The following is a 23,881-nucleotide window of genomic DNA, read 5'->3' as shown; positions in this document are numbered from 1 at the left end:
TTTCTTACACACCTCTGATGGCAGTGAGCTCATAACCTCACAAGGCAGCATATTACATTGTTCTGCTCATCTGACTTGCATTTCGTAGTCTGTGCCCAATTAGTTATAGATTAATTAAATACAAATTTGAGGCAGCTTGAATGAATATGTCAAATGCTGAAAGAGAACATGATCAGCAAAGGGACAAAAAGGCAGAAAAAAAACAAAGCAAGGGCTAAGATGAGCATGCAGAAATGCGAACCATCCCATTTTACAGAGCCACAAATTTGACATTAGACTTCCTTGTGGCCAAAAGGAAGAGGGAACCATGATTAGTTATAAATTCACATCAGTAAGAGATAGATAAATGACAGAAAGATACAGACCTCAAAAAAAAAAAAAGTTAAAACAACTTGTTGCAGAAGTCTGTTTTTCCTGAAAGCCCTTGCTCATATTTAACCAAAATCTAATTTCCCTTCAATTTCTACACATCAGTTCAACTCAAAGACACTTAAGAAATCCCAAGGACTGGGGCACCTGGGTGGCTCAGTTGGTTAAGCCACTGCCTTCGGCTCAGGTCATGATCCCAGGGTGTTGGGATGGAGTCCCGCATCGTTCTCCTTGCTTGGCAGGGAGCCTGCTTCTCTCGCTGCCTCTGCCTGCCTCTCTGCCTGCTTGTTTGTACTCTCTCTCTCTCTCTCTCTCTCTCTGGCAAATAAATAAAATCTTTAAAAAAAAAAAAAAATCCCAAGGACCGCCTCATTCCAGAGACTTCCAGTGTGTGCTGGTGATGGACAAGACATTGGACTACGTGTTCTATAGAGTTCATCTTCCCCACCTTACCCATGTGACCTTAAGCACATCGTGAGCCTCTGTCTCCTCATCACAAGAGAAACAAATAACCCTGGAATATCTACTTTACAGGACAGGGAGATGTAAATGATGCAGAGCCTGCCCTCATCCCTCCCCCTGCCCCCTCCCCATGGATGTAGTGCCACTCTACCCTTCCAACTGTATTGTTAATTACCCCCTTTCACAGACACTCTGCTCAAGGTCAGTCTAATTGCCTGGTGTATCCCCAGTTTCCAGCTTCTCAGTCTTACTTTGCTCAAGCTGGGCGGTCCACCTGGAAAGGCTTTCTCCCTACTCTTACACCCACCTCGATCTCTAAATCCTGCCCACCCTTCACATCCCAGCTCAGGTGCCAGCTCCCTCAGGAAGTCTGCCGTGAGTCCTGCAGCTGTGCATTGTGTTTACCTTCCCCAAACCTGCTAGCTTGTATCTGCCCCTCCCTCAAGACGAAGGTCTCCATTCAGAAACTTCCTGTTCTTTCTCAGGAAATTTAAATATTCCTCCAAATCGCAACTCCTGAGAAAAAACAACTAAGAAAACCAAGAAAAGTATCATATTCTCCTGTGAGAATCAAATCCTATCAGTACAGAGGCATTACTGGTTTGAAGGAATCTTCCAATGTCAAGTCAAAGCAAGATCAGGAAAGACTGACAGGCAGAGTTGAAGGTTAAGGTTGACATGAGTCAGTCTTGCTCAAGGCTGTTGTGTTATCAGTATGTGTTTGATGCCCTTTTTGCTGCTAATGGTGAGTTATTCTTGCAAATAAAATAAATATTAATAAGTTTATATGCACAGTATATTTTACATAAATTCTATGAGTGGTGTTCCAAGAAATAAATTTTGGAAGACAAGGAATTCCTTAGTGTTGTTAACCTTGCTAGGAGATCTCAATGTGACATTATTCAGACACTACCCAATTATGTTCACTGGCATTTTCCATGTTTTAATACACACTCTAGGCTACAGTTCTACTCTACTAACTTAATATCTCTTATTTCTTCATCAGAAAGTTTAGTTATATATAAAACTATATACAGAGAATGAAGAACATTGGAAGTCTTTTTTTTTTAAGATTTTATTTATTTATTTGACAGACAGATCACAAGTAGGCAGAGAGGCAGGCAGGGGGGCAGAGGAGGGCGGAGGGGAGTGGGGTGGGGGAAGCAGGCCCCCTGCTGAGCCCAGTCCCAGGACCCTGAGATCATGACCTGAGGCATGACCGAAGGCAGAGGCTTCAACCCACTGAACCATCCAGGCACCCCAGAACATTGGAAGTCTTAAGAATAACTTAGGATTTTGCAAAGTCCCTGAAATTCTCATGGTTTGGCCCCTGTATCTCAAAGATTCACATCATTACATGTAGATGCTCCTCCCTTCTCCTTTGCATTACAGTTATCTACACAGCCTCAGCTCCTCTAATGGGCTGCTGGGTTGGATGACAAGATTCACACCTGGTCAGTGCTCATCATCTCTCCACCTCCTGCACTGCTCAGCATGGCCCCCCCACACAGGAAACCAAGACAGTTTCTCAGAATACAAAGAATGGGGGGGCACTGGGGGGTTTGAATATCAGCTTTGTCACCTTCTCATTGTCTGGACTTAATATGTGGCTTACAGGTTCTAAACTTCAGCTTCCTCGTCAGAAAAAAATGAGGGTATTAACAATGCCCACCTCAAAGGGCTGCAGCAGGAATCCAATAAGATAAGGTAAATAGAACACATCCAGTGCATATTTTACCTTTCTTTGAAATAAACGTTCAGAGCTCAGAGAATCCATGACTGGGTGGATGGATGGCTAGCCTAGTGACAGAAACAGCAAGTGCTTCCCATACCACATTCCCCACTCCTACCCCCAACTCCTTCCCCCATCACCAGAGGGAGAGTCTAAACTGAAAGAATTTAATGAAAGGCAGTGACATTCCCTGGGTTGCAGAGAAAGCAGCCCTCAAAAGCTTAGAGTGCTTTTTGTAATGCCACAGGCCCCAGGAGGGACAAAAATAAATCCCACATTCCTCAGCAAAACTGAGCAGATCTGCTGTATCTCACACGGCAGGACCACAGACCAGCTAACAGAGGTAATGTTGCTTTTTAAATTCTTCTGTATAGGTTTAGACTGTGCTTTGGAAGGAAAGAAGGAAGGAAGGAAAGAAGGAAGTGAGGGAGAAAGGGAGAAAAAAGGAAGAAAAGAAAAAAGGAAAGAATTAAACAGTGGGCTCACTTAATAGTTCCTCACCCCATGAGGAGACCCACAGCCCCACAGCTCTCACTCATGGGAAGAAAGAGTAAATTGGTGACCTGTGCTGTGTCTTTTCTTTTTTGACATGGAACTCCTACTCAGCTACACACAAGCCTGCAAGACTGGGCCAAGTCAGACATTGGATTAGTCAGGACTCCTTCAGTTGCAAGTGACAGGAATCCAGCTCAAAATGGCTTCAGCAAAAATAAATAAATTTGTTGTCTCCAGTAGTATCCATGGTAGACCTGGCTTCAACCTAAATGGAATATAGGAGCTCAGATCTTTTCTTCAGAGCTCTCTCCCTCTCCCTATCTCTCTCTGTCTCACTGTTTCTTCTCCCATCTTTCGGCTCTTCTCCCCTCTGTTTTGAATTCACTCTCAGGGAGACCACCTCCCCATGATGTCTCTTGCATGACTCATCTCCCACCAGCTTAGCAGACACTAAAAAGAGAACATCTACGCTAGCCACTGGAAAATGAAAATTTTTAAAATACCTTTATAATAGCATCATGAAATATAAAATACTTGGTAAAGAACAAAAAAGACTTCTACAGTGAGAACAAAACATTGCTGAGAGGAATGAAAGAAGAACTTAAAAAAGGGGGGGGAGATATACCATACTCATGGTTTGGAAGATTCAATATGGATAAGATGTCAACTTTCTCCAAATTAAGCTACAGATTCGTTGATGTTCCAATCAAAATCCCAGCATGTTGTATTGAACAATTGGAAGGGTAATTCTAAAATTTATATAAAAATTCAAAGAACTTAACAAACAAAAACAGCCTTAAAAAAGAACAAAATTAAAAACATTTATACTGCCTAACTCCAAGGCAATATACCAAGGTACTGTGATGTTGGATTAAGTATAGGCAAGGGGATACGTGAAACAGAATGAAAAAGCCAAAATGGAAAGTAGAACAGGAAAAGTAATCTATAATGATAAAAGTCAGAATAATGATTGTCTTTACTGTGTATACTGGGAAAAGAGTGGTATTGACTGGAAAGGGACAAGAAGAGGCTTTCTGTGATTGACTGGAAAAGGGCCTGAGGGAACTTCTGAGGGTGATGGGAATGATCTATACCTTTATCTGGGTGCTATTTACACAAATGTGTATACTCGTCACATTAAACACTAAAGACCAGTGCATTCCCTCTATATGAATTATATCTCATTGTTAAAATTTTCAAAGGAGCTTCTCTGTCCTTAAGTTGGGGTTTTTGTTAAAAGATTTTATATATTTATTTGAGAATGAGAAAGAGCACAAGAAGGGGGAGAGGGAGAAGCAGGCTCCCTGTCCAGCAGGGAGCCCTACATGGGGCTCGATCCCAGGACCCCTGGGATCGTGACCTGAGCTGAAGGCAGACACTTAATAGACAAAGCCACCCACGCACCCCTGTTGTAAGGTTTGGGTTTTTTTTAAGATTTATTTATTTACTTGAGAGAGAAAGAACAGGGGGAGGGCAGAGGGAGAGGGACAAGCGCAGGGCCCAAAGCAGGGCTCAGTCTCATGACCCTGAGATCATGACCTGAGCTGAAATCATGAATTGGATACTTAAACCTCTAAGCCAATAGGCACTCCTCTAAGTTCTAATAAGTTCCCAGAGCTATCTCTCATTGCACAAATGTGGTCACATGTCCATCCCTGAACCAGTCACTGGCCAGGAGAAGAGAATGGTATGGTTATCCAGGCCTCAGTTTTCTGTCTGTCTCTGGAGTTTAGGCATGAAGTCAGTACCCTTGAACCACATGCCTTGTGGTGCCATATTTCCCCAAAGTAAAAGTCAGGATGTTCATCCCTTCACATTCACAAAGCTGTGAGAACAAAAGATGGAAGGGACACTCAGGCCATCCACTCCAAAAGATGGAAGGGACATCAGGGCCACCTTCCCCCTCAAACTGCAGTCTCACGTTGAAGAGATAAATTAGATAGGTCGAGGATAAAGCCAAAGTCAACCAAAGAAGTAAAAGCCCACTCACTTCACATGTCTACTAGCAAGAGTTTTTCTCTAAGAAAAGCCACTCAAAATCTCTCCAACATGGCAGACTGTGGTAGCACAGCAGCAACTGTAGGAAGTGGCCAGAGGACTGAGTCAGGCAGAACCCCTGACCCTCCACCAAAGAGGCAATCAAAGGAGGGCATACAATGGTACTGAGAGGGAAGAGGCCGTGGTGGACAGGAACTTCTAAGGGCAAATGGCCAAAACCACAGACTCCACTAGCACATCACCCAGAAGGCCGGAAGAGAGAAGTCACACCTTAGTGGCCACCAGTCCAGGGAGCAGACCAGACTAGCTGCTGGATATGGAAGACACCATGCAAATCCAAGGCCTGTCCCTCCATTATCCAGAGAATGCAGTAAAGCCCTCACATACCCAGGTGCCATCTTGGAGAGAAGAGAAAGAAGTGAAAACTCTGAAAGACCACTTACTTAAAGAGTTCTTCATTAATCCCAAAGGAACTATTTAAGCCAGCTCTGAAAGGAAAATAGGAATGAAGAATGGGAACATTTTCACTGAAAGGTAATGGAATAGGCTAGTGGAGCCTGTCAACTGATGTGAGGTTTCCCTGCTCCCCTGTAAGAAAGGGGCTCCTCAAGGCGGTCAGACACAGACATTAAAGGGGCTACATTTTGAAGCATGTTAAAGTGAGGAAATCTGCACGTTCTCTCACACAGAGCTCATTTAATCTCAGTGTCATCAAAGCAAAATTATGTGCCCAGGGTCACAGGGCTGAGAACTGAAAGAGGTCTGTCATGTGCCAAAGCCACAATCTTTCCTCTGCCTTATGTACCCTCCATACCTCAGTGCCTTCTGTTGCCCTGTCCGCTGTATCTGAAATCTGCCCCTGGCCAACCCTGACCACGCTTTGTCTTAGCAATGTTTCTGCCTAAACTATCCCTTTCTTGTTGTGTACCTACTGGGGTGGGAGGGCAGGGGGGAATGGCAGAAAGTCCCAGAAACCCCACACTCCAAGCTTCCTGTTCTTCCTCCAAAGGCACACTAGACCTCTCTGCAAATAATCTCCCATGGCCTGACAAATGAAGCCAAACTCCTCAACCAGACATTCCCAAACAACATCCACCTGACTCCAAACTGCTTTTCCTCCTGTTCCCACTGTTCTCACACACTCTCTGTGTCAGACCTGCTTACTCTTGGCCCCGAGCTCTCTCTCATGTGTGCGCCTTCACTTGTCACCCTCCCTCTTTCCATTGCGTCCTCTTGGCCTGGAGGCCTTCCTCAAGACTGTCCCACCCTCCAAAACTCCTTTCACTGGGAAATTGCTGCTGGGTGGAAAGAGTTTAAAAGTTTAAAGAGTTTAAAAATCAGGCAGAACTTGATTCAAATCTTGCCTATTACTTGTTTGACATTTGGCAAGTCAAGTCATCTCTTTATGGCTCAGTTTGGCTCATCTACTAAACTGGAATGGAATGGCTTACTTTATGAAGTTACACTGGAAGTTCAACTGAGATAATGTGTGCCAAGTACGTGGCAGGGCCTGGCACATGGTAGGTGTCCCAGAAACGTCCATTTTCTCTGGCTACATCCTGAGGATCTTTCTAATTTTACCCTCCTACCCACAAAGGGCTAACTCACAGTGTGAGTGAGTCTTTCTTGGTCCATTCCAGAAGTAGTAGTACTCTACTTACATCAGAGTAGTGTGACACAGTACAGCAAGTGTGGCTTTTAAAAGTGTACTTGGAACCAGACAAGTCTGAGTTTGAGTTTTGGCTAGCTGCTGAAGCTGTGTGCCACTAGGCACATTACTTATCCTCTCAGAGCCTCAGTTTTATGATATGTAAAATGAAGGTAACAGGGACTGACTCAAAGGATCATTTGTAGGATTAAATGCATGCATAGTTGGATTCAGTAGAGTATGAAGCTAGCCACACATAAAAAAAATAATGGCTTTCAAAGTACTGCCTTCATCCATGCCCTGATGAATCTCACATTCCTATTTTGTAATGACATCACAGGAAGACCCTCAATCTCTTTTCATTTTCAGTATCTAAGTGGAAATGTCAGTCTGGTTTAAAATCTCAATCACCAGGGCACCTGGGTGGCTCCTTTGGTTAAGCATCTGCCTTTGGCTGTGGTCATGATCTCCGGGTCCTGGGATCAAGCCCCATGGAGGACTCCCTGCTCAGCAAGGAGTCGGCCTCTTCCTCTGCCTCTGCCCCCTACTCGTGCTTGTTCTTTCTTTCTCCATCAAATAAATAAATAAAATCTAAAAAAAAAAAACCTCAATCGTCTATCTCATTTAGCACTCACACGCTTCCCATACCACCCAGGCAAGACCTACGTTCTGCTCTTCCATCCTCCTCCCCCTTCCTCTCCTGGGCCCTTTCTCCTTGGGAGCTCTTTGGGAGGCCCCACAGGAGGGAGAACTCTCCATTACACACCCCCAAGGGCTGCTCCAAGCTGACTTCCTCCACTTCCCCTCAACTACCACCCTTGGTGGCCTACCTGAAAGCCTCTAGCTGCTAAGCTTCCTTCCCTCCATCCAGGGTCTTAGCAGAATGGGTGAAGCCTGGCTGTGTTCCACAAGCTCCACTCAACTCAAGAGCAACTCATGCAGTTTTATTTTGCCAAAACACTATACTCTCTCCAATCCAGTGTCTCTCTGTATTTGCTTCCTATTGCTGCCATAATGAATTACCACAAACAGTGGCTTAACACACACAGATGGATTGTCTTACACTTCTGTAGGTCAGATATCCAGCACCGATCTCCTAGGCTAAAATCAAGGTATCAGCAGGACTGTGTTCCTTTCTGGAGACTTTAGGAGAGAATCTGTTTCCTTACTATTCCCAGCATCTAGAGGCCATGTGCATTGCTTGGATCATGGCCCCTTCCTCCATATTCAAAGCCAGCAGTAGCAAACCAAACCCCTTTCACACCTCTCATTTTTCCTGCCTTTTCCATCATCCCAGTCATACCATCTCTCTCTGATGGCAGCCCAGAAAGGCTCTCCATCTTCCAGAACTCAGATTAGGCCCAACTGGATAATCTAGAATAATCTCCCTGTCTCAAGATCTTAACTTCATCACAACTGCAAAGTCCCTTTCACCATATAAGGTAATTCTCAGGTTGCTGGGATTAGGACATAGACACCTTGGGGTGACATGGGGGGCATTTTTCTGCCTACCACACTCTCCGATTATCTTTTCCTCCTGTTCAAATAAGCACAGGGAGCAGATCAGCAATTCCCCTGCTAAGGAGAAGCTAATCCAAGAATTAAAATGTCAATCTTCTTTTATCCAGGACCCTTCCATCTCTGTGAGTGATTCTCTTAGAATCCCTTACATGGAGTGGGGACAAATGCCCCTCTAGCCTCCCACATGAGAAATGGGAGGAAGAAAGCCACATTACCACACTCCTAGTACACCCTTCTCCCATTAGAAAAATTATTCAAATATTTAAATATTCTTGAAATAATTTAAATATTTCTATTTCCAATAGAAATACAATGTAAGACTACATAACTTTAAATTTCCTACTATTCAAATCAAAATAAGCCAAAAAGAGTTGCCTGGCTGGCTCAGTCGTAAGAGTGGACAACTCTTGATCTTGAGTTTGAGCCCTGCAGTGGGTATAGAGATTACTTAAATAAGTAAAACTTTTCCAAATGAGCCAAAAGAAACAGGTGAAATTAATTTTAATATTCTATTTCACTTAACTCAATATATCCAAAATATTACAACATGTAATCATATAAAAAGTTACTGAGATACTTTACATCCTTTTATTGTGCTAAGTCTTTGCAATCCGGTGTGTATTTTACACATCTCAGTCTGGAATAGCCACATTCCAAGTGTTTATTTATTTTACAAACTTTAAGATTGTATTTATTTATTTAACAGAGAGAGACACAGCGAGAGAGGGAACACAAGCAGGGGGAGAGGGAGAAGCCCCACTGAGCAGAGAGCCCGATGCAGGGCTCGATACCAGGACCCCGGAATCATGACCTGAGCCAAAGGCAGACGCTTAATGACTGAGGCACCCAGGTGCCCCTGCCACATTCCAAGGGTTTAATAGCCATCTGGGGCTGGCAGCTACCATACTGAACAGTGCCACATCTGGACTTTCATTTCTCTAGGCTGGGACAGTGTGAGGCCAGGGTCTGGGCTGCAGTAATGGATGGAGGTAGAAGAGGCCATGTAGTAGCTTCTGGGGAGAGTCTATACCTCTCTGCTTTTGGTGTTCTTTATAACACAGCTGTTTTCTGCCTCTTATCCCTACATTTACTTGGCCCATTCCCAAGCAATGGGAAAGTCTCATTCACTGTGCTCTTAAATACTGAAGTGATTAGTACATAGTTTGTATTCATAAATGTTACTATTATCCTACATAATGCTGAGTACAGGGACAGACACACAGTAGGTACCCCCAAAAGAAGCTGTTGAAAGAATCAGCTTTTGTTCATTCCCCAAGTATTATTTCCCACACTCCATGAAGTCAAGCCAATACCAGGCCCAGGACCAAGAACAAAGTGAACTCAATAAGTATATTCCACACACCCCCCAACAGGGCCCAGTCCTGAGCACTGACCACAGCAGATGCTCTGTAACAGTGTACTTTCACTCCACAAAGAAGTTAGAAGAGAGGGTTACAGTCTGGAAATGGAAGCTAGACTTCCTTCCTGAAAGTATGAAGCCATAGCCAGCCAGTCAGGGAACTTAGAAAGTGGATGGTGATGTGGAATGTCAAAGCTAAAATAAGGGGGTCTGAAGGGTCATCTCTTCAGCACCTTTATTGTACAGACAAGGAAGCTTGAGCCTAGAAATGGAAAGGGACTTGCAAAGCCAGGAGAGCAACCCGAGTCCCCCACCATGGAACCTAGGGCTCAGTTCTAGACTAAACACTCTGAAATGCACCCCATGGCTTTTAGTGCAGACAAAAAGTAATGTTCTGATTTGGGGGATGAAGGGGTAATAAGAAGTGGGTCTGAAAGTTACGTTGACTCTGCCTCCAATTTCCCGTTTGGTCTTGAGAAAGCCCCTTCCCTCTGGGGTTCCCATCTAGAAGGCAAGGAACAAAATCCAAGCAAATGACACGCTGCTGAACTTCTACCAAGATTTCATAAAACCACATAGACCACCCAACACAAGACCCATTTTTTCAGATGGGAAAACTAAGGCCCAGAGAAAGTCTTGTGTAAGATCCACTAAATAGCAGCAGATCTTCACTTAGGGCTCTTTCTTCTCTGCCAGGAAATGTCTCCCCCAATGAGGGCACTCCTACCTCTTTACTCCTGATTTCCATAGCAGGGGCAACCACCACGCCTTTGAAAGGCAGAAGAGGAGAAAGAGGCACATCTGGAGGAAAGGGAGGCAGTCAACTGACTTTTCTAAGCAGGGCTCTGACTCTGGGGGAAAAAAAGAGAGTTCAAGAGCCAGGCTGAGGTGAAAGCTGACAGCCAACAATCAGACCTAGAGAAAAATGCAAATGAGAGAAAAAACGCAGCCAAGGAGGAGAAATGCAGAGACCCGAAGCTGGTTACACCAAGCGTGCATGCGCGTGCACACACACACACACACACACACTCTCTCTCTCTCTCTCTCTCAGCCTCGCGTCCCGCGTCATTCAATTCCCCTGCGTGTTCTAAACCTAGATGATCAGATAATAAGAGGTTGAGTGGTATGCATAACATCAAGTTGATTAAATTTGTTTACTGATAATTCTTTCAGGTTCCCATGAATATCGTGTAATTTCCTTGCTGTATTTCAAACAGATTTGGGCTAATGCATTATTGACAGCACCCTTGCAGACCATCTCGACAATGTCATTCAGGATAATTATTTCACAACAGATTTCCAGAGCCCCTGGTTCCTGTTGGGATTCACTTGGGCATAAATTACAGAGCCGAATATTTAATCAGTGTCCCCATTAGAACCCCGCGGCTTATTTTTAGGAATGGAGGAGGGAGAGCGGGTGGGGGAGAGGGTATTTGTCTTATTACAGCATGAATACATTTCTTCTGTTCCGGGTGGGTTGGTTTTTTTTTTCCCCCCAAAGCTCAACCAAGCTGAAAAGCAGCCTGAAGCATCCTTGCCTTTTTTAGAAATAAACACAAGCATTAATCTTTTGACTGCATTAAATTAAATATTAATGTTAACAGATCACATAATGTGAAGTTAAAAAAGCGATTAACATTTATATCACATTCTCTCTCCGTGACTTTTCCATTACACAAATTAGTCCCTCTCTTAACCAGTAACACCTAAGCAATGGTACCTTGGAAAGGTAGGAGCAGGAGGCAGGGGGCTGTGTGACTGTTTCTGGCATTTCTTAAACAGAACGGGGGCGGGGGGGGGGTGTCAATGGGCAGCCGCTGACCAGACCTGCCTCCTCGCTTGCTTACTCAGCCAGAACCAAGGTGTGATATAGTTGCTTCCTTGCAAGGAATAATCTCAGAGCTAATTAGCAATGCCAAGGGGCGCTGTGCTGGATCCAGCAGTGTTTACATTTCCGGCTATTTGTGTTGTTCCAGCAGCAGAATCAATCAAGCAGCCAGCCTGTGCTGAGTGCCCTCTCCTAGCCCATGAGCCATGCCTCAGCTGCCGGCTTCCAACTGCAGTCTGGTTTTGCCACGGTCACACCCCGGAAACCCACCACACGGCACTGCCAGTGGCCTCCCCCCTGCTGGGCTCCAGCCACCTCTCTCCTAACCCTCCAACAGAGTGACCTCTGAAGTCTGTGAAGTTGGCCATCACCCCTCCTTTGTAAAGAGAGTGTCCCTCTGTTGTTAAGACTTCCTTTGACCCCTCTTATTACTCGAAATTCTGTTACCCACCGCCTGTCCATTAGAAGTCACCCAAGCACTGGGAGTCCTCCCCAGCCTTTCTTTCTTCTTCCTCTCCCCGGACTGCTGACCCCAGTTCTGGCTGCCATCCCCAGCCCTCCCCCACTGCCTAATTCAGATCCATGCAGGGACGTAGGCCTGTTGAGTCCCTGGCTGGCTACATCAAGGCTCTCCCTGTAGCCCCTGGTTTCCCAGCCTACCGCTGCCAGAGCGACTGTGCCTCTGATGGCTCCCAAGGCCTCCAGGATGAAGTCCGCGTGCAGCCTGCATGATAAGGGCGTTCACAACCAGCCCCAACTCCGAACACTAGCCCCTGGCCACTCCCTATCACACGCCCTCTGTTCTAACCATATGAGACTCATCAGCATAAAGGATTTCTGTCTGGAGAGTGGAGAAATGAGGGCAGAAGACCTTTCAGCCTTCACAAAACAGGACTGGGCCCCTATAATTTGCCAGAGGGTGGGCAACGTCAAGGAATCCAATCCTGGCTCTCTGCTTGGAGGAGGACTCTGAGGGGACCGGCTCACTCTGCCTGGGGTTCCTGCAAGGTCAGAATAGAGTAGCCCAGCCTCACGCCCTGCCCTCTGGCGCCTCTGGGGTCCTTGACTCCATCATGTAAGTGTCCCGCTGGAGTCCACAGTGAGGTCGGTGCCCTGCCTGCCTGGCAGGCACAGCTCTGCCTTCCAGACCTTTGGTGTGTGGCCCAGTCTACAGCCTACCCACAGAGGCCCTCTGCACCTCCATGTCCCCCTGTCCTTGCATGGTGCAGACAGAGGCCTGGACAGGGGGCCCTTTGTGCGTGTGTCCCAGTGAACTCTGCCGACACCCGCTGCCCTACTTTCCTCTCCTCCTCGCTCTCAGGGCACCACAGGAGCCTTGTTCATCTTTGACTTGCAGACTTGGCTGCCACTGCTCCAAGATCAAAACATCAGAGAGCCAGACAGGACTATGGTTCTCTATTGCAAGCGCTTTTTGTTGCATTTTCATTTTTTTACTAGTACGGGTACAGTTGGTCCTTGAACAACACAGGGGGTTACGGCAACCAACCCCCTGCGCAGTTGAAACTGCACGTGTAACTTTTGGCTCCCCCAAAACTTAACTACTAACAGTCTGCTGATGTCTTACCAATAACATAAATAGTCAATTAACGCTATTTTGTATGTTATATGTATAATATACTGTATCCTTACAACAAAGGAAGCTAAAGAAAAGAAAATGTTACTAAGAAAATGATAAAATACATTGACAGTACTATACCGTATCCAAAAAAAAAAATCCACATATAAGTAGACCCATACAGTTCAAACCCATGTTGTTCAAGGGTCAACAGTATAGGCTTTAAAAACTTGAACAGTACCAAAGGGAATTCAGTGACAAGTGAGTCTCACTCCTATCATCCCCAGCCCCAGTCCCTAAGGGCCCTTTCCAAGAGGGATCTGCTATTGCCAGAGATATGTGACATAAACTCAAACATGTATTTGTATCTTTTCACACAAATTTTAATATATATATTGTTCTTTACCTTGTTTTTTTTTTCACTTACTCTGAGAGATGAGCCCAAATCAGTACAAACACATTGTCCCCACTCTCTCTGACACTGTAGAATATTTTATGGCACAGATGCACCATAACTTCACGTCCTCCTTGTTGACACGTGGCTGTTTACAGTCTGTACTGGTGCCACAGCAAACCACCTTGCAAACACACCACAGCACACAGCAGGGGCCACAGGGGACCAGCAAAGTAACCCAATCCTGTCCACGCCCCAAGGAGCCGCCTCCTCCATGAAACTGTCTGAACACCGTCGTTTTGCTGAGAAAGGAAATGGTCCCCAGAGAGGTCTGTGACTCACCCAAGGACGCTCACCTAATTGATAGCAGAACAGGGTGAGGATCCATGGAATTACTTGAATCTGCACTTTATTTATTTATTTATTTATTTATTTTAATCACAAGTAGCCAGAGAGGCAGGCAGAGAGATGGGGGAAGCAGGCTCCCTGCTGAGCAGAGAGTTCAATGTGGGGCTCGATCCCAGGACCCTGAGATCATGAACTGAGCTTAAGACAGAGGCTTAACCCACTGAGCCACCCAGGCACCCCTGAATCTGTACTTTAAAAAAATCATTCAAACTCTCCACTTTACAGAGAGGGAAAGACTTGAGGCCCTTTAAAAAGGAGAGCATCTCCTCAAAATCCTAAAGCAGTCATTCTCAAACTCAAGCACTAGCATCTCCTGGTTCGTTAAAACAGAGGGCTGGGCCCTATCACTGGAGTTTCTGATTCAGTGAGTCTGCCATGGGGACTGAGAACTTGCATTTTTCACTTGTTACCCAGTGATGTTGACACTGTTGATACAGAGACCTCTGCCCCTTGAGAACCAATGTCCTAAGGGTTCCTGGTATTGGGGTGAGGCAAGGGAGGCTACGTGGGTTCTCCCCATCCAGCCGGCCACCCACACGTGATTTGAATGCAACAGCAATACTTTTTCTGCTGTGTGGATAAGATTAGCTTTCATTTTTTACTGGCGTTTGACTGCTTCAGTGCTGTCGTGGGGAAATGACTGGAGTACATCATAGTCCTTATCATCTGACAATGGGGAGCTACCTTTCATTTCCCTGGAGCTCAGTGGTCATCCCCCATGGGGGGCAGGGGTGAGGTGAAGACCCTGAAAAACAAGATGTGCTGTCAGAGCAGGAAAAGGGCCTTTCCAGCCAGTCTCTTGCCCACTGGACACACTATCTCATGGGGGGGCCTGGTGGGGAGGGGCATCACAGCCCAAGTGTGTCCCCAGAAAGGCATGGCAGCTCCCACCTTAGCTGCACTGCCGTCTCTCCCTTTGCCCTCAACCGTGGCTCTGATTCACTGGTTGTCTGCACAGCTGGACTCTGCCCTTGGCCTGAACTTTTTGACCAGCTGCCTTTGAAGGCAGAGAAAAGTCCAGCCATCACTGATATCCTCATTTTCCTCCCCCACCGGAGTTCCCAAGCAGCCTGTTGATGCCATCGAAAGATCTGGGCCTCAACTTCCAGGAGCACAAGTCCCTTTCTCAACACAACAGAAGACAAAGTACCAGTCAATGCAGAAATATGCCAGAAATGTGCCAGTGAAGGTTTCAACATCCTCATGGTCCACTGCATGGAGATGTAGAAGACTGCTGGTATTTGTCACTGACGTGTGTTACGTTAGGGCTGAGACTTCCTACTAGGGAACACCCTACTGTGTGAGTCTTCGGGAGGCAGAGCCCTCCTCCTAAGTCAGAAAACAATGGAGGCCTGATAGTTGTTTCATATTTCCATTCTCCTCTTTGCAGCTGAAGCCCAGTGTGTCATGCTCATGACTTGAAGAGGCATGGTCAGGAGAAAATGCATACCAGAAGTAGAGGCGACTCCCAGGTCCTAAGGGCATCACAGTGGGGACAGAAATAGCACCAGCTCCACACCAAGATACCCTGCAGCTCAGTCCAGACTGTGGTCCTGGTGCCCAGCCACTCTTATCCTGCTTCCCCAGCTATCCTGCTGATGTTCTGATAGGTCATATTCTTTTTCAACAAATTCCTTTCCTACTTAAACCAGCCTGAAGTCATTTCTGTTAACAGTGTACTTGGACTAACATCATGCCAACGTCAGAATCCTCTGAAACCAATGGGGCTCCTGGGTGGCTCAGTTAAGTGTCTGCCTTCAGCTCAAGTCATGATATTAGGGTCCTGGGATCGAGCCCCACGTGGGATTCTCTGCTCAGTGGGGAGCCTGCTTCTCCCTCTGCCTGCTGCTTCCTTGCTTGTGCTCACTCTCTCTCACTCACTCTGTCTCAAATAAATAAAAGAATCCTCTGAAACTGAGGAGAAATTTTGTCCTGAACTACCCCCCCCCCCCCCACAAAGTGATCAGAGCAAGCCATTCCCTCCCTGGAATGTGGGAATCTGCAGTCTTCAACTTCGCTTGTTAGTAACAATTATCTCTTTTGCTTCAGCACCAATTTTGTCCTTTTCAAAGCTGTCCCCTCCCCTATCCTGCTCACTATCACCAAGCACAGGTGAGGGTGAGAGAGGCCAAGGGAGAGGAAAGCAGACAGAGACTGCGACTCAGGGTATTATTTTTAATCACTACTATTAACAACAATAATAAAAGACACTATTTGTTAAGAGTTGGCTATCTGCAAGCACCAGCTAAACACTTCATTAAACGTTGTGCAACCCTGCAAAGTAGATGTTTTGCTACGCATTCTAGTAATAGGGAAACAAGCTCAGAGAAGTTAGTTAATTTGCTTAAGAGCACCCAGTTTTTAAGTAGAGAACTTGGACTTGAATCTGGGTCCAAAGCCAGAATTCTTAGTCATTATATTAAGTGGCTCCCGACTGTTCTGCCTCTGTTTACCTTTCTGACAAACCACTTAATCCCCTCTGAACTCCAGGGTCACCAGCTGCAGTAACTGTTCTGACTTGCAACATTGAAGTTTACATTCTCCAGGAAGAAACAGAGTGCCCTTGAGACAAGGTTCTCTTCAGCCAAGCTCTGCTTGGGAAAGGAATTTAATTAGAACCCAGGTGTCTCAAACCCCAGCATTGAAGCTGACTGGACAGGCTCATATCCAGCCAGCCACGGAGCCCTAATTTTGCACTCTCCGCATTAGTAAATTCTCTCTCCGACTCTTTGGTAGTCTTATGCAAGGTGGTTGGCTGGACAGGTGGGCACTGCCACATTATTAATTTGGATGCTGATTCACTGCACCTCCTAACTGAGAAGGATTCTAATTACAAAACCCTGGAAAGTGGCAGGTCCTGGGAGCTGACAGAATCAGCCCCTTACTGCTCCTTCCCTTGCCTTGCCCCTGTAGTACAGAAAGGGAGCACAGGGCAGAGGGAGTGCTGGTCAGAGAGGACATGTCTCTGCTGGCAGAGGGAGGGGGCAGTAGGTTCTGCTGCATAGCAGAGAGGGGGGCTGAGTTCTGGGCAGCTCAGCTGGGGAACCCAAATAGCTTACTCTGCCCTTTCACTGTGCTCAGAGGAGGCGGAGCCACACCCCACCTTCAGCCCAGTGGGACCAATTAAAGCATTTACAATAAAACACAGGAGGGGATGTACCTCCCTGGCTCCATCTTGCCACGTTTGTTGAAGGAGCGCCTATGACATTACACAGATTAATACTCCACTGAGCAAATTAATCCTTGGGATTTCACTCACTACCTGTGGCTTATAAATTTTAATTGGCTCTAAACCACCACCTGAATTGATGTGGGAGTGTAGTGATGCAAGGCAAGACATCAGAAACAGTGCCAGCCACACGTGTAACTTCAGGAAGGAGGAAGGAGGGGGACGCCATATTCCAGGTGCCAAAGGGGTGAGGGAAGGAGAAAATCTTTCAGTGGCCTGCCAGCAGTATTTCCCTGGGCATTCAAGGGTGGGCAAAGGGATGAAGAGGCAGCCTTGGCCTCCTCCTTCCCTCTGCTTGTCTCAATCTTGTCCATCATTCAGATCTCTCCGGAATTCCACAATTCGACAACCTTTGATTGAACATTCGTATGTGCCACATCATGGGCTGGGCAGTAGGGAGTCAGTGTATTTAGAGATCGCTGGATTGTAAGAAAGGGAAATTCACGGAACTGGCCCCACCCCTGCCCCGCCCTTGGTTAGCACGGTTGTGAAGACGCCCAGGTGTCACAGGGAGAAGAGAGGGCCTCAAGGGAACTAAAAGGTGATCAAGCCATGCTCTCTGCCTCTGTCCCTTCCAGGAGCGTGGTACTCTTCTTTCTGTGCATACACCTGCTGTGTTCCACACTCTCCACAGACAGGCTGCTCATCTTCCCGCACAAAGCCTTCATAGCCTCCCAAAATACAGCAGCCTCAGCGGCCACAGTTAATATCCTCAGTCACTGTGTCCCAATTCAAATTTCCAGGAGAAAGATGCTGACCAGCCCAGGCTGCCTCTCTCCTCACCATTTCTGCCCTTTGCTAGCTAGCCTCACCAGTGGTTTCTACTTATTGAAACTTCTTTCTTGACTTCTAGGACTCAGCTGGTGCCAGTTTTCCTCCAACCTCTGATTAGGCCTTTTCTGGCCACTACCATCATTTTGACCCTGTTAACGGCCTCTGAGCACTGCTTTCACTCCACGCACCAGCTATCCCTGAATGTAGCTCCACTCTGGTCCCGTCTTGCCACACCCATCTCTCCCTGCCACAAGAAGTGCACGGACCCACCCAGACACCACGGTTCTGATCTAACTAGTGCTGTCCAATAGAACATTCTGCAGTGATGAAGTCTATATGCACTGTCCAGTGGCAGCCACTAGCTATGAGTGGCAAACAAGTCCTGGAAACATGGCAACTACTGCTGAGGAACTGAAGTTTTATTCATTTACTGATTTTTATCTTATTAACTTTGCCTCCCAAAGTCTCCTAGCCCTGCCAGACTTCTCTTCTAATCCCACCCCCGCCTAAGAGCAGCCTGAGTCACTCTCCTTGACTCTATCACCTGTATTTCAGAACAAAGTCTGGCTTTTCAGTTTAATAGTCAAGGTTTTCGTAATCCTGCTTCCTCTCCCAGCCTTCCTCCTTCTTCTCCCCCCGGCACATACAGCAATATCTGCACCCACCTTTTTTTAAAAGAATTTATTTATTTGAGAGAGAGAGAGAGACAGCCAGAGAGGGAACACAAGCAGAAGTGGGGGAGAGAGAGAAGCAGGGTCTCCGCTGCGCAGGGATCCCAAAGCGGGGCTCAATCCCAGGACCCCGGGATCATGACCTGAGCTGAAGGCAGAGGCTTAATGACTGAGGCACCCAGGTGTCCCTATATCCCTTCTTTATGCTCTTTGAACAAGCCCTGCCTTTTCTCACTTCAGTGCCTTGCAGACTGTCCTTTCTGCCCAAAATATTCTTCACCCCACCTTCACTCCAGTGCTAGCAGACTCCTATTCATCCTTTGAGCCCCAGGTAGACTGAACTTCCCTGATCCTCTTCTGTCTCTAAGTTAACGTGTCTTCTTCCATGCCCAGCTATCAAGGTCAGGCCTATATAAGCTTTGGGTAGACTGGGGCATGTGTAGATTTAACACTGAGATGATATTTGCATCACTGCTATTTTTTTTTTAAGATTTTATTTATTCACTTGACAGACAGAGATCACAAGTAGGCAGAGAGACAGGCAGAGAGAGGAGGAAGCAGGTTCCCTGATGAGCAGAGAGCCCGATGCGGGGCTCCATCCCAGGACCCTAAGACCATGACTTGAGCTGAAGGCTGAGGCTTTAACACACTGAGCCACCTAGGTGCCCCATCACTGCTATTTAAATATTAACTCCACCCAAGGTCCCCTACACAGTGAGCATCCCTGGAGGCCCCTGCAAAGGCATAACTTGTCATGTTGTACAAGTGTAGACTTGAATCTCATTCTGGAAGGCTACTGTGCAGGGGGATATACAGCTGTTTCATGAGACTGACCAGCTACTCGACATCCATTTCTCAACACATATTGCTTATTTTCCATTCATTATTTATGAGAAAAAAGTGATTTTTTTTAAATGGAAAAAACTTTGTGAAAAAAATGCCTCTCTCATCTGCTAGCCAAAAAAAGCTCTGTGATAGCATATATATAAATTTAGATACAAATCTTTTATTTTTTACCAAAATATAATTAACCTACAGTGTTAGTTGAGGTGTACTACATAATGATTCAACAATTCCATACATTCTCAGTGCTCAAGGCAAGTGTCCTCTTAACCCCCTTCACCTATTTCACGTACCACCCCTCTGGTAGCCATCAGTCTGTTCTCTGTATTTAAGAGTCTGTTTTTTATTTGTCTCTTTGTTTTGTTTCTTAGAATCCACATGAGTGAAATCATATGGTATTTGGCTCTCTCTGGCTGACTTACTTCACTTAGCATAATAGTCCCTAGCTCCATCCGTGGTGTTACAAATGACAAATTTTCATTTTTTTATGGCTAATATTCCTGTATGTGTGTGTGTGCATTCTTTGTGCATTCTTTGTCTATTCATCTATCAATGGACACCTGGGCTGCTTCCATATCTTAGCTATTGTCAACAATGCTGCAATAAACATAGGGGTACATATATCTTTTCAAATCAGTGTTTTCACTTTCTATGTGCAAACAGCCAGTAGCATAATAACTGGATCATATGGCAATTCTATTTTTAATTTTTGGAGGAACCTCCATACTGTTTTCCACGGTGGCTGCACCAATCTGCACTTCCAACAGCAGTGCTGGAGGGTTCCTTTTCCTCCACATCCTCGCCCACGGTTATTTCTTGTGTTTTTTATTTTGGTCATTCTGACATGTGTAAAGTGGTATCTCATTGTGGTTTAAATTTGCATTTCCCTGATGATGTCAGCTGGCCATCTGTATGTCTTCTTTGGAAAAATCTAAACGGTCTTGGGATATAATTTCTAAGTCCCATGAGTCTCCCAGTGTTTCTCAGAGGGAGATCCCTGGACTAGAGCATCAGTGTCACCTGGGAGCTGTTTCAATATGTAAATCATGAGCCCTCCCTAGTCTTGCTATATCAGAAACTCTGGGGTGGGGCCCAGCACCCCTGCTTTAACAAGCTCTCCAGTCTCGTTCTATATTATGAGAGCTCCTGAATGGGGGTACTCTGCTACCCTCAACTCTCTATGCTCAGCCCCTAGTCCAGTATTCTTCTGTGATGCTCGATGTGTGTGTACTGAATGAGAAAATGAATGCATGCATGAGTGGATGAACAAAAAGTTAAAAACAAATAGAAAAGAAATTGAGCAACAGATGCAAAAGAAACTAGAATAACTTCTGGTTAGGCATTCACTCAGACCTTCTGGTCCAATGAGTAGGAAGAGAAGTGTGAATAGACGATACAAGCATTATAGATCCCCCCAGACCTGCTCCTCTCCCATCCCCCCATCTTGTTCTGAGACCTGAGTGCCAGTGCTTGGTCACTCAGCCTCTCCAACCCAAGTCTCAGGTAAAAACTCCTAAGTTCCTCAAAAAAGAACCCAGGAGCAAGGAAGCACTGCGTCCTAAATGGCCTGTGCAGGACCCATAAATTAATTACTTAATATCATTTACAGAAGGCCAGTTGGTCTCAGGATGAATGGAGCTAATGCTGTTCCTGGCATCCAACTTAAAGATTCAAGGCGCCAGAAATACAAAGGAAGGCTTCTTTCAACTTCCAGACTAGGCTGCTGAATAAAGCTGGAAGGATGGGTTGGGGGGAGGAGGGCTATTCAAAGAAGGAAGAAAGGTTTCTTTGGTGAAGAAATATTAATCTCAATATTCACATGGCGTTAAAATATATGTTTGAGATCTCTAGAATGAGATGTTCATAAATAGATAAGCTCTAAGTGGATGATTTTTTAGCCTTGATTTTCCTTTACTGAAATATAATTAACACTTCCTGAAACCAGCTAGCTTGGAATAATTTAGTTCAATTGTAAGTATGCAAAACACTTAACAATTAGCTCCATGAAATGAGACCAGCCAGCGCTGAGCCGACTTCATTAATGCCCTAAGTGCATATGCCCTATTATAAGAGCTTTCAGAAATATTGTATAAATCTGAAATGCCCCCATAGAATGAAACGGGGAGGGAGTTTCCGATTATTTCCATTCATTTGAAAGCTACATCTCATAAACGCAGCGGTCTGAAAGATGACGGCAATTGGTTTTAATATTTTTACAGCCGCTTCGAGGTGGTAAAAAGAAAAGAAACCAAGGTATTGTAATGGGGTCTTTAAAGGCAGAGTGATTTAACCTCCCATAAAGTGAGGCAGCTTGGGCGGGAAAAGCTCATGGGTTCTCAGAGTTAAGGGCCCTGGGCTCACTTGCAATGCCTGGCACACGTCCTTCATCTGTATGGGTTTTCTCACCTGTAAAATGGGGATGACCAGGGATACTATCCAAATAAGTAGCCATCAGTGCAGCACAAGCCCAGAGCAATCAGAACGAATGCTGGAGGAAACGACCAGAACCACAGGCAGAGTGGTATTGTCTACAAACCTAGTAGCCTCACCTGTTCATCCTGCTTGAACATCAGAGCAGCAGAATGAGAATACAGCCCTCAGAGAGCTGCTGAGAGCATTACAGGAGATACTGAATGGGACAGGGCTTCAAAGGGGGAATCTGCCTCTTCAAAAACAGATAGATACTAGCTGGAGGAAACACCAGCTCAGGCTACTTTTATCTTGGAGCTCTGAGTGGAGTGAAAAATGAAGACTTGCCAAAGCAGGAAAAAAAAAAAAAAAAAGTGGGAAATTTTCAGTGTGTACATTTACCAAAATATTGTTCTAACCCACCAACCCAAAACAAAGTGCAATCCATGTGATTTTGCTAGTCCTGAAATAAAGCCTGTATTCCTGAGCAGTGTGGAGCTCTACAGACATGAAGATAAGGACAGAGACACAAATTCCAGACTGCAAGATGCCCATCTTTCAGTTGCACCAGTGAGCTCTAGGATGACATGTAACCGCATGGGGTGCTGACATCAAAGATCCTAATCCGAAGTCCTAGGGGAGGGCAGCCATAACACCTGGGTCCCCTGAAAACCAAGGGGGCAAATTGCTGGCTCCAGCTCTGGAGAGCGCTGGCTGAAAGGGAGTTCTTCCCCACATCTGGCCCTAACCCTGTTCTGGGCACTGCTGGGCAGGCCAGCTGCCCATTCCTCAGGAGAACCCCAGAGACAGGAGGCACTGAACACAAAACCCGCGAGTCTGCTTTCCCCAGACAAGGGCTCTCCTGGGGAAGCATAGTGCCATGCATCTGAGTTGGAGGAAGTAGGCAGCAATATGAATTATGTTAGAAGCTATTGAGTACCTAGCCATGTCAACTATTTTCATGTGTAAAACTCTCTCCTTTACAGACATGAAAGCTGAGGCTCAGAGAGGTCAGGTGATTGGCCCAAGATCACACCACTAATGAGCAGTAAGACTGGGATTCCCGCTTGCCTCTTCTGCACGGAAGCTCCTGCTCTCTGCACCCACTCATCATGCTGTTTATAGAGACGCATTTAGGTGAGGTACCTAGCACAGTGCCTAGTCTGGAGGGGGTGCTTATAAATGCCTATGGAATTTGAGTAGAAAATACTAAATACAGATCTTGTATTGATTTCCTACTGCTCCTATTAACAAATTAACACAAACTTCATGGCTCAAAACAACACAAATCGGGGCACCTGGGTGGCTCAGTGGGTTAAAGCCTCTGCCTTTGGCTCAGGTCATGATCTCAGGGTCCTGGGATCGAGCCCCGTATCGGGCTCTCTGCTCAGCGCGGAGCCTGCTTCCCTTCCTCTCTCTCTGCCTGCCTCTCTGTCTGTCAAATAAATAAAATCTTTAAAAAACAAAAGCAGGGGCGCCTGGGTGGCTCAGTGGGTTAAGCCGCTGCCTTCGGCTCAGGTCATGATCTCGGGGTCCTGGGATCGAGTCCCGCATCGGGCTCTCTGCTCAGCAGGGAGCCTGCTTCCCTCTCTCTCTCTCTGCCTGCCTCTCTGCCTACTTGTGATCTGTGTCTGTCAAATAAATAAATAAAATCTTTAAAAAAAAAAAAAAAAAAGCAAAAGCAAAAAAAAAAACCCACAAATCTATTACCTTACAGTTCTACAGGTCAGAAGTCCAGAATGGGTCAGCAGGGCTGCATTCTTTAAGGAAGCCCTAGGAGAGAATCTGCTTCCTGGCCTTTTCCAGCGTCTAGAAGCTGCCCACACTTCTTGGTTTGTGGCCTTTTCTTCCAACCTCTGAGCTAGCAGCAAACCATCTTTAAATCTCTTTCTCAACTTTGTTGCTTCCATCATCCTACCTGCTTAACTCTGACTTTCCTGTTGCCTTCATATAAGGATCCAATGGGCCCACCCAGTCTCGGATAATCTGCCCATCTCCAGAGCCTTCATTTAACCATATCTGCAAAGTCCCTTTTGCCATGTAACATATTCATAGGGTCCAGAATTAGGACATGGACTTTTGGGGCCCCACTATTCAGCCTATCACAGACCTTACTAAATGAAATCACAATAGCCATTCCCTCTTCAGAAATTAGCCAAAAGCT

General features: G+C 45.9%; 1 pseudogene; it reads left to right on the top strand.

Moving 5' to 3' along the window:
• LOC123955038 overlaps positions 1-12,145 on the top strand; it is an 86,453-nt pseudogene extending 74,308 nt beyond the window's left edge.
• Positions 12,146-23,881: the final 11,736 nt, after the last annotated feature.

The sequence above is a fragment of the Meles meles genome, chromosome 13, assembly GCF_922984935.1.
Source record: "Meles meles chromosome 13, mMelMel3.1 paternal haplotype, whole genome shotgun sequence".
Lineage (NCBI taxonomy): Eukaryota > Metazoa > Chordata > Mammalia > Carnivora > Mustelidae > Meles > Meles meles.
Note: the sequence above shows the minus strand (reverse complement) of the source record. Positions and strands in the feature narration are given on the sequence as shown.